Source organism: Suncus etruscus, chromosome 1 (genome assembly GCF_024139225.1).
Source record: "Suncus etruscus isolate mSunEtr1 chromosome 1, mSunEtr1.pri.cur, whole genome shotgun sequence".
NCBI lineage: Eukaryota > Metazoa > Chordata > Mammalia > Eulipotyphla > Soricidae > Suncus > Suncus etruscus.
The window spans coordinates 71,470,032-71,484,197 of NC_064848.1; the positions used below are offsets into that span (position 1 = coordinate 71,470,032).

General features: G+C 41.3%; 1 non-coding gene across 1 annotated transcript; it reads right to left on the bottom strand.

The window, feature by feature from the left end:
* Positions 1 to 13,162: 13,162 nt before the first annotated feature.
* Positions 13,163 to 13,294, bottom strand: LOC126030746 (small nucleolar RNA SNORA9). The gene has a single exon (XR_007503178.1). It is a non-coding gene; the product is annotated as a small nucleolar RNA SNORA9 (small nucleolar RNA).
* Positions 13,295 to 14,166: the final 872 nt, after the last annotated feature.

Consider the following 14,166-nt stretch of genomic DNA (forward strand, 5'->3'; position numbering starts at 1 on the left):
ATTGAGCAGAAATGAATATTTGTGATTGGGCATAAAGTTGTATAAATTTATTATGTAGCTTCTTTGGGTTCTGATTACACAATGCCAATCCCATATTGAGACTGTTCAAGTTCTCTTTTTCTTTTGTTTCACTTTCAAATATAATGTGGTAAATGCACAAGATATAGAAACATCTTAACCACTTCTGCATAGTTAAATCCATTCATAATGTGTCCTATCCTTTTTTTTTTTTTTTTTTTTTTGGTTTTTGGGCCACACCCGGTGGTGCTCAGGGGTTACTCCTGGCTGTTTGCTCAGAAATACTCCTGGCAGGCACGGGGGACCATATGGGACACCGGGATTCGAACCAACCACCTTTGGTCCTGGATCGGCTGCTTGCAAGGCAAACGCCGCTGTGCTATCTCTCCGGGCCCGTGTCCTATCCTTTTAACACTATCCATGTTGAAGAAATTTTCATCTTGCCAAGTTGAAACTCCAAACACACTAAGCAATAACTCCTTCCCTCCTCCTCTCCCTCACCTCAGCCCCTGCAACTACTTTCTACTTTCTCTGATTTCAGTCTAATAGCTCCATATGAATAGAATTACACTTTTTTTTTTACCTTTTAGTGACTGAGTTCACTTAGCAAAAGATCCTTTAGATTCATCTTTTTTTTGTAACATGTATTAGAATTTCCTCTTTAAGGCTGAATGATAGTCTGTGATAGGTTGACATTACATTTTTTTTTTTTTTTTGGTTTTTTTTTGGGCCACACCTGGCGGTGCTCAGGGGTTACTCCTGGCTGTCTGCTCAGAAGTAGCTCCTGGCAGGCACGGGGGACCATATGGGACACCGGGATTCGAACCAACCACCTTTGGTCCTGGATCGGCTGCTTGCAAGGCAAACGCCGCTGTGCTATCTCTCCAGGCCCTGACATTACATTTTATGTTCCTTCATTTCTAATGACAACCTTGGACTGCTATTTCTAAGCTCTGAGGCTCCATGAGGCATTTATCATAGTAATTCTGAGTAACCAATAAATCAGATCTTTACCTGATTTAGTGCTACATTGACTCAAAGAACCTCTCTTGACTCTTGGCTCTCTCTAATTCTACATATTTCAGAGTGGATATCAGCCAGGCATATACTGAGCAGCTCTAAGTGATTAAAATGAGGAAAATGAATTGCCTGGTAACTAGTTGGGGCTGAGTGTTGTTGGAGGAAAAATCATGTTTAAGAAAGAATCCTAGGGGCCGTAACAGTGGGAAGGAGCGGTAAGGCGACTGCCTTGCTGGCGCCAGCCTAGGACGGACCTCGGTTTGATCCCCCTGTGTCCCATATGGTCCCCTGAGCCAGGAGCGATTTCTGAGTGCATAGCCAGGAGTAACCCCTGAGCGCCACCGGGTGTGGCCTAAAAACCAATAAATAAATAAATAAATAAATAAATAAATAAATAAATAAAAAAAATTCTAGAGTTGCTGAGTCCGGTGGGGACAAGGAAACACTGGGATCTCTGGGCCCATTATTGCTTGATTATGTTCTAAAAACATAGTAAAGGAAGATGGCTCTGTCTTTACACCTAGACTAGTATAGACTAAGTGTCCCCTACTTCCCCCAAGTACCAATGTTTGCAGAGGAAGAATTAATTGAAAAGAAATTCTAAAACTATGCCAATGTTGCTGTCAAATGAAAGTGAATGAGAATGTAGACCGGCTTCATTCAGTAGCACCAAAATACTGTGTCGGGAGTTCCTATTCCAGAAACCCTGGCGTCAGTGGCTCAGAGCCCCTGAATCTTCAAAGTGTGGGATCAGATTGCCCCTCTACTGAATCTGTGCAGGAAGAGGCCCCAGTCCAAGATCAAGTTGACTGACCATTTGGTCTCACAGTTAACACTTTAGCACATTCCTTCCTCATTTTCCAGACTTGACAGTGTTCTCACCTGTTTACTTCTGGCTCAGCAGTTAAAGGAACATTAAATCTGCCTTTCTAGTATTTTCACATCTGCAGCAGCTTTGGAACCTCTTGATTTCTAAATTCTCAAGCCCTTCTTCACTACTAGCTTGATTTTCTTTCTCCCTTTTTCCCCCCAAGGGAATAGTTATCAGGCTCTGATTCATTGCTTCCCAAGCAACTTATTGATGACTCATTTTGCTTTCTAGTATCTTGATTTGAGAAACGTGATACCCTAGAGACAAAGCATTTGGCCCCTATCAATGTTTTTCTTCCATTGTAAATGAACAAAAACAAATACCTGGCTTTTGTTGATGCGTGAAGTGAATGCTGTTTTTATTTTGATTCTTTAAATATTGGTGATATTCATTACATGGTGCTCTGAGAAAAAAATATCCATTGTTCTGACTCAAGAGATTTAGAAGCACTTGAGTGATGATATGTTTTTGGCAGGGCGTTTGATCATGATTGGAGTGTAGCTGGGTGCATGGCATTCATACACTCAAACCACCACATTAAGGCCTGAATCCTCAGTATGTTGAGATCAGATGGTATACATAGCAGCTTGGGGACCCAGATTCACCTGGGATGAACTCTATTTCATTGAGAAGATAAGAAAGCAGGTCTGGATCTGCTGATTTTACAGAGGTCTGTTTGCAAACTTGACCCTTGGCTTGGTGTTCTGGAAAGTTGGCATTTGAATTGTTCCCCTAATTCATTTGGCGGAATGACAATGTGATTTATTCTGCACACCTGCTGCAATTCTGAGAGTCTGGAATTTGGGTAGTTGCCAGGCTGACGATATCTATGTGACTATTTCCAACAAAAATCTGGGCCATTGAGTCTGGTGAGGTGTTCCTGGGAAGAAACACTATATATTATAGTACTTTCACTGTAGTCCAGGAAAGACCTGACTGTGTCCTCATAGGAGTACTTAGATTTCTCATATTATACTGTGTCTTCTTCCTTTGACATCCTGTTGTAATTCCTCTTGCTGTAATGAAATTTAGCTGTGAATGTACTATAAGCTAAGTTCTAGGATTTAATGATTCTAGAAAAATCATTAAGGGTTATGAGTTGTCTTGGAGATATCCGCAATTGTGTTGGTTACTATATTTTTAAAAATCACTTTTTTGTTGTTGGTTGTTTGGGGGCCATACTTAGTGATATTCAGTACCTTTTACTGCTCTGCATTGAGGGATCACTCCTGATGGGGTCTGAGGAGGCAGGGGCCATTAATTACCAAGGATCTATCTTGGATCACTTGCATGCAAGGTCAAAAGCCTACTAGTTATACTGTATCTTAAATCCCATAAATAAAATTTCTAAGCATAACACCTATTTATCAAGCTTTCTTTATGCCATCCAAGACATTTTAACACACACTGACTTTAATGTTCTGATGTGCCCATGGCCACTAATTTTATAGATGAGAACACTGAGGCTCACAGAGGTGGCACGATTCACCTAAGCCAGGGGTGGCGATCAAGTTCGACACAAAGAGCCAAAATTTTAAACTGTGAGAGTCAGAGAGTCACACCTGCCAAAACAGACAAACACTCACACAAAAGCATCTAATTTGAACAATAATCTATGAAACACATATTGCATTTTGCCATTTTGAGTGAGGATAAAAATCCTGCAGTGATGGTGAGAGTGTGCTGCGTCCTCCACACTAAGAACTCACGGCAAGATGTGACCCAACATGTGACACACGGGTCCCCCTCTTCCCCGCTAGCAGGCCCGGCCCGTGCAGCTGTTTCCGAGGGAGGGATGCCAGACGGGATGACGCAGCCTTGGGGCGGGACTACGTGCTCAGAGATCTCTCCTCAGAGGTCCCTCCTCAGAAGCAGCAGAACAAAATTCAAACTTGGCAAAGAGCCACAGTATACAAAATCATGATAAGAGGCAAAGAACCGCATTCATTTTGGCTGGGAGCCGCATGCGGCTTGAGAGCCTCTTGTTCGCCACCCCTGACATAAGTCATAGGGCTCTTGATTGAACAAAAGATCTGAGAACCAGATCACTACACTTGTTTGTCCTTAACTGAGGGGTTTCTGCAAACATTGTACCTTAAATTTAAATGTAAATCTTGAGATGGTCCTCAGACAACTGGAATATTAATTTAATTGATGCTTTTAGAAAACCTATCTCACTGGGAATTTATATTTTCCTAAAGAAAGCTTGTTCTTGTATGAGTTGGGCATTTATGGTCCCAAATCGCAAGACTCCTGATTTCTCCAGGGAACCGATTTTCATCCTTTCCCTGGCTACAAAGTACAGTGTTTCCAACCAGCTTTCTTCTGCTTGCTTGTCCTTCTCTCCTCCCCCAACTTGCCCACGACATTTTTCAGCATTACTGGCTTTAATTTCCTTTACCATCCCCTTTGCAAAAACTTCTTTCCTGATTTAATTGCTATTTCTCTTAATTCAATTTTATTCTCTTGATTGTCGTTAAACTCCTAAAGTTGTTTCACCAAAGAATTTAATGGCCATGCCACCTCCACCCTCTTTTCCCCACACCGTGCTTAGAGATTAATTGGTGTTATTTTGCCTCCAAACAGGTACTTTCTTACTTCTCTTCAATTATCTCTGGGAGAGGGAAAACCACCATCATTCTTCTCTGCCTCTCTGAGAACAAACGTTGCTGGAGGCTGCTTTTGAAAGAGGAAAACAGAAATAGCAGAGAGAAAGAGCCAGAGAAAGAGAGAGAGAGACAGAGACTGAGGGAGAGACATACAGAAACAAAAATCCATCAAGACAGGAACACAGAGTGGGGAGGTGAGAGAGAAAGTCAAATTTTTAAATATTTATTCTACCTTCCTCTTCTGCAAGTGAGAATGTCCAGGCAACTTTGTTCCTGAACAGATGGTGAGAATACTGGAACCATGTGTTGAGGGGAAACAGAAACAGAAACTCTTTGTCTAGACTCAACTGTCTCTCTAAGAGAAACCAAAGCTTTGGGAATCTACCCTCTGACCATCTTTCTCAGTACAGAAGCCCTTTGACATTTAATCCTTCAAGCTCCTGTTTTCCTCTATTTACCAATCTCATCTCCTCTACTTCATGTATAAACCATGAAAACAGAGGAGGAGGGCCAAATATAGGCAGGGGTCTGACCAGCATGATTAAGGGGCTGAATTCCCTGCCCTAGTATGGGGAAGCACAAGAACTTACAGGTTCTGCTGGGGGCACTTTGAAGAAGGGCCCAGCCACAGCCTGTCTGGCAGATAGGAGTTGAGGAATTCTCTCTTCAGCTGTACCTGCATCTCAGTTCTTTATGTGTAACTGGGGTATTGTAGGAAAAACTGGGTCCTACTCTACTCAGTATTCTTTCTCTAGTCCAGGGTATAATCTGGTGTTGGATTACTGGGTTCCACCTTACACAAATATTCATTCTCCACCCTAGGGTGTGGTCTGGTTCTTGCTAATAAAAAGCCCTGGTCTCGGGAAAGCTGAAGACATTTTCTGGTCTTCCTCGCTAAGTTTCCTGTCTCTCAGGACTGGAAGGCTTGGGACTGGAAGGCTTGTGTCTTTGAATTCCTCTATTTGTTTTTACTCCATTTCACTGTGTATATTACGTATTTCCTGCTTTGGCGTTTGCTTCCCGACCCTCATCTCTCCAGTTTCTGGTTTTGGAGCTTGAGGCTTCCTTCTCAGATGGCGCCCTACTGGTGAAATGTTAATTCTGTACTTTCCTAAGTGGATTTTACCTCCCTGGGTTTTTAAGCTTGCGTCTATTTGGTTCAAAGTTGTAACAATAGGGGCCGGAGAGCTAGCACTTTGGTAGGGTGTTTGCCTTGCACACAGCTGACCCATGACTAACAGTGGTTCGAATCCTGGCATCCCATATGGTTCCCCAAGCCAGCTAGGGGCAATTTCTGAGCACAGAGCCAGGGGTGTCCCCTTGGTACTGCCAGGTGTGACCCAAAAAGCAAAACCAACCAAAGAAACAAAAAAAACAAAGTTTTGACAGAAGCTTGGTTTTTGTTTGAAAGACCCTGGTTTTTCCTCACACAAATTGCCACATTCTTTCTTCCAACAGCCAAGATAAAACAAACTGACATCGTTCTGGATTGCATTGGCAGCTCTGGTAGTGGCTTTTTGTTGTTGTTGTTGTTGTTGTTGTTGTTTGTATGTATCATAAGATATGAAAAATGTGGACTGAATACTCTGACTTTGCACTAAAAGTTTCTGAAGTGCTTTCTAATGTTTCTAAAAGTCTGTAAAGGTAAATATAGAAAGATATATTCGGTAATCACACGTAGTCAAGCCAAAAGCCCTGAGGTTAGTATTCTGCTATCTTCTATTGGCACTAGACCAGAAAAAACTCTAGTTGCTTCACTTGATGATATTGGCTTGTCGCCCCCCACTGGTGCTAGGCTAGTAGAGACACTACCTAGTGTCACGGGATGATATTGGCTTACAAAGTGAACCAAATTACAAAAATAATATTAAAGTGGCCCAATCAGAAATTGAATCAGAAGGCAGATCTGTAAGCTTCTCACACCCCTCCACCAAAGGTTACTTCTGGCTATGTGCTCATAAATCACTCCTGGCAGGTTCTAAGAAACATATGGGATATCAGGGCTCCAACCCAAGTCTGTCCAGGGTTGGTTGCATGCAAGGCAAAAGCCCTACCACTGTGCTATTGCTATAGTCCCTCCACCATAGCTCTTTAGAGAGTTGTGGAATGGATACACTTCCCACGCAATAACTACTTATTAGGGATATTGACATTAATTCAGAATCAGAAATAAATCTTTTCCATCAGGAAAACAATCAACCACAACAATTAGTTCTTAGGTAAATTGGAACTAACACTGAATCAGAAACAAATTCCCCCATCAAGAAAATAATTAAACTTCAACCTATTTGGTCGATTTAAGAAAATATGCTTGGAGTGTGATTTTCTTTCTCTGTTTTGTGTTGAATTCCTTGGTACCTGGAGTGATGGTGGGTGTTGGACCCACCAGAATTTCAGCATTATAGAAAAAAAACCTTTTGAGCACTTCTCAATATTTACAGTGGAAAATATGGTTATCTGAAGGCTCTAAGAGTAAAATTAATTGCCTAGATCACTTTGGAAGGATGGTTGCAGGAGTCACATTGTCTAATGAAATGATAGGAGAAGGGTAGTTCATAGAAGCTGTTTTAAGACTTGTCAGGGTACTTGCTTTGAAAGGTTTGGAGAAAAAAGTGACTCAGAAAAACAAACATTTTTTTCGGGAGCTACAGAGCTATATGCAGATTTTCTGGGGAAATTGGCATAAGTGATGAAAAGGCAGATTAGGGCCCAGAGAGATAGCACAGCAGTGTTTGCCTTGCAAGTAGCCGATCCAGGGCCTAAGTTGGTTGGTTCAAATCCTGGTGTCCCATATAGTCCCCCGTGCCTGCCAGCAGCTATTTCTGAGCAGACAGCCAGAAGTAACACCCTGAGCACCGCCGGGTGTGGCCCAAACACCAAAAAAAAAAAAAAAAAAAAAAAAAAAAGGCAGATTAAAGAAAATGGATTTCAAAAACTGCTGATGAAAACCTTAGCCTTTGATAATGTCAATTAATATTGTCAGGCTATATTATATCCAATTAAGAAAAAAGATGTCATGGGATTGCTACATGATTGTAAAAATGCTGGAACTTACAATTATCCCTCCCACCCCAACCCCCACTGCCACACCTTTAACCACATGTGCTATTTAAATGAAAACTCCAGAGAATCAGATCAGTGGCTTTTGCCCTAAAAATCCACCTGGATTTTGCCCAAGGTGTGACAGGATATTTCATTGGGTGGGAGACTGTCTTTCATCTCCTTACCATCTCCCTGGCAACCAGGGGAGCTGTCCAAAATCAATCTCATGAGTTCAAGTAAGATGCTTTAAATGTGGCAAAATGGAGCATTTATGAAAACACTGCAGGACACAACCTCTTTTTCTACTGGCTAAAGGACCCACTTCCTCAATACCTAGACTTAATCAACCTGTCTCAAGAAACTGGGTCAGGGGCCAATCCCTGGCCCCTCAAAATTAAGGAACCATTTCATCAATATTCAGCTTCCCAGCCCAGACCAAGAGAACTGAAGTTGTGATCTGGAATTTATCTTCTTCTCAGACTATTTCAAAAGCCTTATAGGGGATATGTATACCTCCTTTGTATACTTCTTAAGTGCATTTCTTCAACATGTATATCCTTTATTGCATATTTCTTTATTTTGTTACAGCTTCCCCCCGTTTAGATTTTCTAGTAAGAATTCTTATAAGAGAGCACCCTTGGAGTTTTTTGCTTTTGATAGAACCAGGTTAGAGTTAGTTTAGTTTGTTATTATCTTCCCCCTTAAACCCCCAAAGTATCCTGTGGCACAATTTCTTTTGCTTGGTTGCATTAAAATCAGAAAATGTTAGATACTAAGAGGATTTATTATCCATTAGGTATGAGAACTCAGTAATTTCTTGTTACAGGGGACATTCCACCTTGAACATTTGCCATAGTGACTTGACTTAGGCTTTAGTCTCTTGGACATGGACTGATTCTCTTGAACCTTGGGTCTTATCTTTGGGTCCAGCACAGTTTTCTGTACCTATCCCAGGATTGACCTTCTACCAGAACAGACCCTGGATCTGCACTGACTGGCCATGGCCTAGGTTCTTCTCTCAGCATCGAGAAAAGTTCTGAAGATAAGAGTATCTTTGAAGCCTGAAAAGGGACGATACAGAACCCTTCTTACCAAGACACTCCTACAAAGGATGAGAGGCTGAAAGCCACCTTCTGGCTCATCATGTTGACTTGACCTTCACATCTTTACATTGGTCAAGCCTGGGTAATCCTGACATGACAGGGAGACCATAAAGGTGGATTGGTTTAAAGAAATGGGAGATCATCAAGGAATGAATAGAACTGCCTTGGCATATACTTGCTTGCTCTGGGGTGGGCTAACATGCTAACCTCTATGGCTTGAAAATCAGCAACCACTTACTTTAAGGCACCACATAATGGTGTGATGAAACCAGGAGATGCCTCAGGACATCCTGACTTCAACATAGGATATATTTTAATATCAATATCTCCAACTACGGAAACATTACAGTGAAAATCGTTATTGAGGAGAACCATTCCTGGGACTTTGAAGAAAGACTTTGGGTTTAGACAAATTAGTGTGCCTGGAGTCTATGGTTGGTCTTATAGCAAGATGCTTCATGAGTAGAGACACCTTTTTTTTTATGCCAAAAGTTTTATCTTTCTATTTTTCCAACTTTTGCTGTGGCTATGCAAAATATTGCCAAACACCTTTATCTTTTAGAAATATCCGTCCTTCTCTTAGAACTATGGGATGTGACAGGGCCAGAGTGGTGGTGTAGCAGTAGGGTGTCCCATATGGTCCATCAAACCAGGAATGATTTCTAGCGAATAGCCAGGAATAACCCCTGAGGGTCACCAAGTGTGACCCAAAAACCAAAACCAAAAACAAAAAACAAAAAAACAAAAACAAAACAAAAGAACTATGGAATGTTAATCACTTTGTTTTTCTATAAAGTCAATTAGGGGGAGATGTTGAATTGGATTCTCAGTATTCATTCTTTCCTACAGGGTGTGATCAGGTGTTAGATTACTGGGTTCCACCTTACTCAGTATTTGTTCTCCACCTTAAGGTGTAGTCTGGTTCTTGCTAATAAAAAGCCTGCTGGATTTCAGAAAAGCTGAAGGTTTTCTCTGGTCTTCCTCCACCAAGCATCTTAGGAGTGGAAGGCTTGTGTGTTGGAATTCCTGGCTTGCATGTTGGAATTCCTGAACCTGTTTTTACTGCCTTTCACTATGTGGATAATTTCCTGCATCAGTGTTTGCTTCCAGACCTGCATCTCTTCAGTCTCTGGTTTTGGAGCTTGAGGCTTCCTTCTCAGGGTATCATAGCATATATTAGGATATATACCATGTGAAGGGATACAGGACTGGTAGGGTCTAGCAAGGTCCTGTATGTGGCACCAAACTAGGCATAATGAGACATAGATAGTCAGTATTACATTGACTAGCAATGGCTTTTTATTTATGTCAGAATTGGGATTAAAGAAGAAATTGAAGTCTTTTAGGGAGTGTCTTTCTGGATCTTATTGCAGTGGGTTAAGAAAAATCTCTATTTAGTTTCCTATACTCTTGGATACTGCCTGTGACCAGGAGTTCACCATTTTTTCTGCATGCATTGGGTCCTTGTGAGGATGGCTGGGAGGAGTTTGAGGCAGTCTGAGTGTAGACTGGGGAACTTTGAGGGTGAACTTTAAGGGAGCCATCCCAAAATTCTCTGTCCTCCATTCAAAACACAATATATGTTAGCTCATCAATTCTCTGTCCTTCAGGGACTATGTGTTGCTGCAACAGAGATTTATAAAACAATACCTCAGATAGTGTTTCATTTTTTATACTGTGGAAGGAATCAGTAGACATTGTAGGACTAGTATAGTATAGTAATAAAGTAGTCTTTATGAATGTCCTTCTCTCTTCTTGTTTTTCTATTTTGCTATATTTAACACAGATCTACACACTCCACTATAGTCAGTCACCTTAGGACAGCAAAATGACTGCCACAGTACCAGCCATTATATCCAAATTTCAAGAAAAGGAAAAAGAAAGGCAAACAAAGGCCCAATGACATATTAATTGACTGAGTTAACCTTCATTTTATTAAGTATTTCCAGAAGATTTATACAATACTTCATTCCTTCTTTAAATTGGGGCGAAGTTAGTTATAAGGCCACTCTTATATGAAAGGGAGGCTTGAAAATCTAAGTTTTTGCAGTTGGGTGCACTGTCACCTTGGACAGCATCAGGTCTGTATGTGTGTAAGAAGAGAGTATAAAATTTGGAATAGGTAGCAGTAATGTCAGCCCAGCTTTAGACCTGTACATGACCTCTGGGTCCTGGGATGTCTATCCTCTGACTCTTCTCATTAGAAAAAAGGAAACACTATTTGAGGCATTGTTTTATAGGTCTGTTGCAGCTATACATAGTTCCTACTCCCTCAAGGAGGTTATGATGCAGCTGAATGTTCCTCACTGGAGTCCAAGAAATGGCTGAATCTTTCATCTGCTGTTTTCACCAAATAGTTTGTGAAAGTGGAAGGGGCACTGTGGAGATTTATTTTCTCTGGTATATAAAATTTACTATCCTCCTTAGAAAGCAGAAATGATAATCCCAGCTGCCTTTTATTTTCCTATTACTATACCTACGAAGTGTTGTGATGATCAAAAGGCAGATAAGAGCAAGCATGTGATAAACTACATGATACAATTCAATGACAGAAGGGATTGTTTGTCATTATTATGAGTATGGTCATGTCCTCTAACACTTTCTGCTTAGCTGAAGCAAAGGGTTTCTGAAAACCAGAGCCAGGGGCCAAGTAAAAATAGAAGAGATGGCAAGAAGAAAAAGGTGGGACAAGGTGTACATTAGAGAAAGGGGAGAAGAATGAGGAAATGGAATGTAGAATGAAAGGGAAAAGGGGATAAAAAAAGGAAGGAAGAAAAGGGGAGAAGATACTGTTTAATGTCAATTATAGAATGGTATGGGCAGAATTGATATGATAGAGTCATATTACAGTGGGTAGGGGGCTTACCTTGCTTGCAGCTAGCCTGGGTTCAATCCCCAGGACACTGTATTGTCTTCCAGATGTAATTCTTTTTTTTTTTTTTTGTGGTGGTGGTGGTGGTGGTGGGTGGCCAGATGTAATTCTTGAGCATAAAGCCTGTAGTAAGCCTTGAGCACTGCTGGGTGTGCCTCTCCAACCCCCTTCCCCCCCCCAAAAAAAAGAAAGGGACAGAATTAAATTCCACGACAGACACCATACTCATTACTTTTGGGAGACTTCAACCAGGTGGCTTTTTCAGGGGCCAAAAAAGTGTCTTTGCATGCAGAAACCCTGGGTTTGATCTCTGCATAAGAAGATCCTTGAGCACCTTCTGGGAGTAGCTCTTGAGAGTACTACTTGTGGCTTCAAATCGTAAATCAAAACAAAAAATGCTAAGTTCTATGTTCATGTTTCTCTGACTTTTTTAGAACAATATCAAAGGTTATGAAACATAAAAAAATAGAAAAGGCTTTAAAAACTGTTTACTTTTAATTGTTTAATTAAGTGGTGGGCTTCTCAAGTGATGTTCAGGGGAGAGACCAGCTGCTCATTGCAAGGGCCCAAGGGACTACCTGGACCACTACAGATACCTCCAGAGCCACATGGCTACGATTGGCTCAGGAAACCAAGTGGTGCTGGGGGACAAAGCCAGTGTTAGCCATGTGCAAGGCAAGCCCCTTACTCTCTGTCTTATCTCTTTTTTTTTTTGTTTGCTTTTTGTTTTTTTGGGGCCACACCCGGTGATGCTCAGGGGTCACTCCTGGCTATGCACTCAGAAATTGCTCTTGGCTTGGGGGACCATATGGGACGCTGGAGATAGAGTCCCAGGTCAGCCGCATGCAAGGCAAATGCCTTACCACTGTGCTACTGCTCTGGCCCTCTGTCTTATATCTTAAAACCCACTAATGGTGAGCTCTATATGCTTGAAGTATTGTACAACCTCATATGCAGCACACCTTCAGTTTTCTTCTGTACAAGGGTAAAAACCCATGCAATCCCTGTCCAGTATGACCTTGTGTTTTCATTCAAACCTGGAGTCCTGGCATATTGGGTCAGTTGCACAGGATAGAAACAGGTAAAATACCTCCAATATTGTTGTCAGGCAACAGTCCCCAGTCTGGGTCTGTAGGAAGTAAAATTAAATATTTATATATGCAAATTATATATATTTGCAGCAACACTGTAGACCCTGGCACAAGTTTTTGTGCCTTTCTTTTTTGGTAGTAGGAATACAAGTTGTTGTTGTTGTTGTTGTTGTTTTTTAGAAAAATTAGGAGCTAGTTTTCATATTGTGTCATTGTATTTTCTGCTTGGTCAACCACAAATAAGACCTACTGGCAGGAGGTATAGACAGTTGACTTGGGTTTTCTCCCAGATCCTTTCCCTCTCAAAAGTCCTGTTCCCCAACATAGTTGCATTTTGACATATGAATTATAACAAGACACAGTGGAACCCAGGGCAGTCCCTTTAGTACCAATACAGTGACCTATGCTACAGTCTCAAAAAGAGGAAGTACGGTGAGACCCTTTCCCCATAAAACTCTCTTCTTCTCTTTTCACTTTTTTTTATGGCCTTTCAAGAGAATGTCTCTAAATGCCATTTCTTATGGTATGTTTTTTCTAATTGTCTGAAATTTTTATAACTTTGTTCTAGATGGAGCAGGGCAAGGCCTCAAGCCATTTCATAATGTTCTTGTAAGCACTATAGGAATGCACATGGTCACTCCAGACTTAAGCATGCTGGAGGCTCACAGTCTCCAGGTCTTCTTTAAAGGACATTCTATAGGCCTCAAGATATACAAGGATGAAGCACTGCATGCAGCAGACCCTGGTTGGATCCCCAGCATTGCATATGGTCCAAAGTACTGCCAGGAGTGATCCCTGAATACTTCCACGTGTGGCTCAGAATCCCCCTGAAACCTTAATAAATGAATGTAATCTAGCTTTTGAGGTTTCTTTACGTGTTAACAACGTTAGAATAAAAGTTCTCAAAGCTGGTGTTTGCTGTCGAAGACTTTTTTTTTTAAACTTTCACTATGTCCATTATTCAAGTTTTTAAATAATGCCTGTGATTGGTTCTTGGCCTATCTTTAGTAAAATGACCACATCCACATCACCTCTTCCCAGCTCTTTGTAAAGGAGTTCATTAATTCCATAATACTTTGTATCCGTGAGCAATGTGGTTGACCAGCATGTTCTCAAGTGGTGAATAATTAGATCATAATTATTTCCCAGTGAAGCTGGGAAATCATTTTAATTTCTATTGTACACAGGCGATAATTGGAGCCTAAAGAATGGGGACTTTTTAAGGATAAGCCACAAGAAAATCATGGATTCCATTTCTTGAACTAGATAAATATGAACTCCACAATTCCAGACTGCCTTCACCCCCCAGAAATGGAGGTCATCCATCTAATTTTGGTTTCAGTTAGGGCTGGTGAAGAGTTGAAGGAGGTTGAAGAAGTGAAAACAACACGATACTCAGTGGTCAGTAAGAAAATGCGCTCTTCAGGAGGTGAGAAGATGAGCTGCCTGGGGAAGTCATTCCTTTTCCTGAGAGCAGAGTTTCTATTCTGTTGAGCTCAGCTTGCAAATGGTCTCATTCCCCTCTCCTGTGTGCTTTCAG